Consider the following 5,444-nt stretch of genomic DNA (forward strand, 5'->3'; position numbering starts at 1 on the left):
TGTATGCGTCTGTATTTGGGTGATGTATGTGTATCTGTGTGCGTGTGTATGTGCACTTCTGTATCTGTGTACGAGTATGTGAATCTGTGTGCCTGACATGTACGTAGAGGTACGTGAATCTGTGTGAATCACATCAGCAAAGTCTCTTATGCTGTAGAAGGTGACATAGTCACAGGTTTCAGAGATTAGGGCCTGGATGTCTCGGAGTCCACCGCCGAGCCTGCCACAGGAGGTGTTCCACAACCCCCACCAGGTCATCCTCAGTTTCCCCTTTTTATCAGTAAAAAAAAAAAACAAACAAAAACGACACTCAGAGGTTCAGGTCTGCCTACAGATGCCTCCGTCTACCCTAAGATCTTAACAAATTCTGTTTTGTTACCAAGATGTACAAATCAGGTCATTTCACTCCCATGTCCAGTTGCCCAGCTTCCCTTGAGGAATCAAGGCCTCAAGGCTCTGCCATGGGAGTAAGTGGCTGGGATTCCCTGGGGCTGCCCCTTAGAGGAGGCGTGGACCGTTCAGTTTGCCACAGACCTCACCGCTCCTTCATACTCCGTTCCTGAGAGCAGAAGTCTGCCAACTTTTCCCACACACTTGCACTTTCTCTGAAATGTCTCCTCATAGTGGAGTTAGGGAAGACTGGGGCATTTCTTGCACGTACAACTCTATCCCAGGCACAACTCAAGCTGGATGTGCTGGGCGGGTGTTTCTAACCCAGGACTCAACCCTCCTTCATGCTCCCAGCTGGGGCCCCACGGGCATTGGTGCCTGTGACCCCCACTCTAAGTGTCTGACTTTCCATATTCTTTGTCTGCTTTTCTAGTTTGACCAAGGAGCTTGTGTTTTTAAGTCCTGGAATAAAACATGGGTTACTACTGTGGGTTGAACTGCATTCCCCAAAAAGATTGGTGGAGGTCCTAGAAACACAGCACTTCAGAATGTGACTGTGTCAAGAGACAAGGTCATTGCAGATGTCATTGTTAAGATGAAATCATACTGGAGTAGGCCGGGCCCTACTCATCATAAGAGAAGAGACACATAAGAGACACAATGTCATCATAAGAGAAGAGACACATAAGACTCCAGGTGGAGACGGAGGTGGGGATGGGAGCAATGTGGCCACAAACCCAGGGTTGTCACAACCAGCAGAAACTAGGAGGAGGCGAGGCAGGAGCCTCCCCTGGAGCCTCCAGAGAGAGTCTGGCCCTGCCAACACCTTGATTTTGGACTTCTTTTAACCTCCAGAATTATGCAAGAATAAATGTTGCTTCTTTTAAGTCACCCAGTTTGTGGTCTTCAGTTACGACAGTCCCGGGAAACTAATACCTCTAGTAAGTAAAATGAGAGAGGTTTGTCCGCGTGAACTGAAATGATTGCGAGCTCTGCAGGGACAGTTCGCAGACATCTGAAAACAAATACTGTCCAAACCTTGGTAAACAGCCGTCTTTTATTTCAGCGAAAGCCTTTGGGCCAGTTTTCGTATATTCGAAGCACTAAATCTCTCGCTGGCAGAGATCTACAAGCAGCTACAAGCCAGCAGCTCACCTGCAGCGAAACGCCTGGAGGCAGATCCGTGCAATGCCCACAACTTGCATATCATTGTGCAGTTAAACAGCTCGTGAACCAGAGAACACCTGCGCCCAGACAGCTTCCCAGGCGGTAAGAACTGTATTTGACCTCCTGGTAGCACGAATGACTGAATAACGACAATTAAACAAAACAGGGCAGTCTCCGTGTTTCAAAATGCGCACTTCAACCTAAAAGAAACTCAGTGTGTTTACTTTCTGAGTCTGGCCTTCCCTGGGTGCACAGTGAGCCACTTCTGAAAGCTCATGGGCACACCCGCTACAAAAAAACAGCTTACGCTGGCTCGGTTGCCAGTCCTGGGGCATTTCTGAAGAATTGAGTCAGAAAGGTGTTTTCTGTGGGTGATTCAAACGCTCCAGGTCTCCGGCAATTTGTTGCATGAAATGGAGAATAACTAGGCTCGGGCTCGGGCGTGGCTGTGTGTAGCTTCAGGGGTGAAGCTGCTTGGAGGCCAGGGGCCGGCCCTGGTGCTTGGATGCTGGGGTGCAGATCTGGGAATGGGGTGATAGCCAGGTGGAAAGTGGGAGCTGGCTTCTGGGTCTTGGAGAGAGGGTGAGAATATAACCACGGATTTGTCTGAAAGCCAGACAGTGGAGAGTCAGCTTGGCTGTGAATTATGCCTAGTTTGAGCATAAAGACGGGAAGTGAAAACAGAGATGGGGAGGTCAAAAAGGAGGGGGAGGTGAACAGAGAGGCTTAGGTCCCCATTGATGACAATAGCTAATGACATGTGAACATGGGATCTCTTTGCTTTCTTCTTCTTCTTCTTCTTTTTTTTTTTTTTTTTTTTTTGAGACAGGGCCTTGCTCTGTCACCCAAGCTGGGGTGCAGTGGCACAATCATGGCTCAGTGCAGCCTCAACCTCCTGGGCTCCGGTGATCCCCCCATCTCAGCCTCCAGAGTAGCTGGGAGTACAGGGGCGTGCCACCATACCTGGCTATTTTTAGTACTTTTTGTAGAGAAGCGTTTTTTTTTTTTTCTTTTTTGCCATGTTGCCCAGGCTGGTCTCGAACTCCTGGGTTCAAGTGATCTGCCTGCCTTGGCTTCCCAAAGTGCTGGGGGATTACAGGTGTGAGCCACTGCATCTGGCCAAGGGATATCTTTTGAGATCTTCTTCCCCCAGAGTTTAATTTCAGAATCCAGTGTGACTGTTAAAGAAGAAAATAAACAGGCTTTCTATTTCACCTGAAGTATGTCACCGGGGCAATCTTCTTCCAAAGACCTAGTTCCACGGGGCTCCGTCCCCAAGCTCCCTACACACGCCCCTGGGAATCAATTGTTTTTTATGATTGTCTGAAGTGTGTCAAGCTCTTGCACACACACTCTCCTTCTCTTTTTCTCTGTCTTAAATTGCCAGAAATGTACAATTTTCCTAATGGAGAGTTTATTTCAGGCTCATCAAGATAAAATAAATTCCACTGGTGTGCACCCAGCCAGGCGCAGGGCAGAGCTGCAGTAAGCAGCCCGCGGGCAGAGGGGGCAACGAGGGTCCATGCTCAGCGTCTGAACATCATATCAGCATCTGGGGGGCCTCCACGTGTGGTCACGTGAACTCTGAGAATGAACCTGGCTGAGCAGTCAACCTTGTCACTGTTATGACCCAAGGCGTCCTCTGTGACTGGACATAGGTGACTCCTTAAGCCCTAGTGGCTAACTGGGTGCATCCATCAAGGCTCTGCGGAGATGCGACCGGCAGAAGGCAGACATAGATGACGCTGTGGATATCGGTGTAAATATGGGTATGGACAGTTGGTCGATAGAGAAGGGTTTGACGGCATTAGCGCACACGATTGTGGACGCTGGCAAGTCCAAAATCTGTAGGGCAGGCTGGCAGCTGGAGCCTCAGGGAGGATTTCTATGAGGCAGAGTTTCTCCTCCTTCAGGAAACCTGCTTTCCCCCACAAGGCCTTCTGTGGGCTGGGTGATGTGCTCCCATTCTCAGGGGTAAGCTACTTTGTTGATTGTAGGCATCAACCCCGTCTCCAAAACCCTTGCCCAGCAACCCTGAGATGAGGATTTGGGTTCATCTCCAGGTACGCTAAGCCTGGCCACATGAAACTGACTGCCACACGCTGACATTCTCAGAGGAGAGGTGGGAGGCTCAGAGACGCCACCTCCTTTGCCAGGGTTGTGGAGCGGTGGAAGGGCTTGTGTGCTCAGGTCTTTGGGTCTCATTGTCTGCGGTTCTAAACTAGCAGAGTGTGGAACGCTCGGCTTCCACTGACCCTGTGACCCTGGCAGGGCCTCCACCATCAAGACCACCGAACACACCCTCCTTCTAGGAATGACATCTTCCTTCCTGACAAGTTTCTCGTGGGTGGGAGGGATGGGAACGGGACTCCTGACACCTCCATGGCACCCCAGCACCCCCCTCGCATGGGAGACCACCCAGAAGGTTCTTCAGCCCCTTCTCCAAAGCCCTCCTGCCTCACTTAACTCAGCCCAGGTTAACTGATGAATGTGGGAAGAGACGTTCCCAGCAGCACACTGTCTTGTAATCCCAGGGGCCCTGAAAGAAGGGGGCTCGCAGCAGCACTGTGGTCTCAGAGTCCATGCAAGAGGAAATGCGTCTGTCCCTGCATTTTCCGCAGACCCCACCCCCGCCTCCCCCACGTCCCCACAGGCCGTCATATTGTTTCCAGTTGTGTTTATGGTCAACTCAGGCCATAACACGCCTCTGTTGTTGTCAAAGATGGAAAGAGTCTTAGGAGAGAAATGTTCATCCCAGGCCTTTCAGCGGCATCTTCCCGGTGGTAGAGGTGAATGGGAAACACGAAGGGGCTGCCTGCAGAACCGCTTTTCCCTCTGTGCCAAGGACAAAAAGCGAAAAGCATTTGCTGAAGACGGAAAGGAAAGAGACGCTGTGAAAACTGAACGTGCACAGTTCCTGAGGAAACGGCCTGTGCTGGCGGCCGTGGCCTGCTGACGTCTCTCCAAATATGCAAGTCAGAGAAGGGCTGACTCGCAAGTCACGGATTGCAAAAACTATGGCACAAGCCTGACTTCAAACTTTCAAAGGGACAAGGACGTGCACGCCACAGCCCCAGCCCCAGCCCAGGGTGTAGGCCGTGGGGCTCCGGTTCCCTTCTGGGCATCACTGCTGTGTCCTTGGGAGAGCATCTCCACCTCTCTGGCACCTCCCTTTACTCTGGAAACCTGTCCATCAGGCCAGGGGACTGGGGTGGCGAGCGGCCTACCTCCTCCCACCTTCCTAGCCCAACCCCAAAACCAGAAAAGCAGCCAGCTTGCACTCTGAACCCAGAACGAAACCAGGGTTAAGCTTGCTTTGTGTGTGCCACAAACCAGCCACCACATCCAACCTCCAGCTCTAGGGCCAGGAACTCCAATCACCCAGCATTTTGGGGAAGCCAAATCAAAGCTAGATAGCTTTTCTAACGTGTTATATTGTGTTAAAGATTAAAAATGACATTGAGAAGTAAAACTACATTGGAAATAACTGGAAAAATCTAAATGTTCAGTAACATTGGGGGATTCATTAAAAATTCTGACCCAATGGAACGTTGACGAGTCACCACAATGGTCTTTCTAAAGAATGTTCCCTGCTGGGCAAAGATACTCATGGTACCTTACGTGAAGAATAAAGTAGGCCATGGAAAGGCATGTACAGTAAGATCACACTTAGGAAATTCTATATAATCGTGGTGCTCAGGCTTTCAGAAAAAAGACCGGAGGATGCGCACGGAGTCACAGGGTCATAGAGTCTGGGTGGCGGGCCTCTGTGAGATTTTCACTCTCTCTGTGTATGTGTATTTCATGTGTTATACATTTCATATAATGAGTGTATTAATTCTATGATCAGAAGGAAGCCAGTGTTTTTGCGTTTTGTGTACGTGTGT

The 5,444-nt window shown here is 50.2% G+C and overlaps 1 long non-coding RNA gene across 1 annotated transcript; it reads left to right on the forward strand.

Moving 5' to 3' along the window:
* The first annotated feature begins 287 nt into the window (after positions 1 to 287).
* On the forward strand, positions 288 to 1,730 carry LOC103876176. The gene is made up of 2 exons (XR_635289.4): positions 288 to 1,331; positions 1,457 to 1,730. It is a non-coding gene; the product is annotated as an uncharacterized LOC103876176 (long non-coding RNA).
* The last annotated feature ends 3,714 nt before the right edge of the window (positions 1,731 to 5,444 follow it).

Source organism: Papio anubis, chromosome 9, assembly GCF_008728515.1.
Source record: "Papio anubis isolate 15944 chromosome 9, Panubis1.0, whole genome shotgun sequence".
Classification (NCBI taxonomy): Eukaryota; Metazoa; Chordata; class Mammalia; order Primates; family Cercopithecidae; genus Papio; species Papio anubis.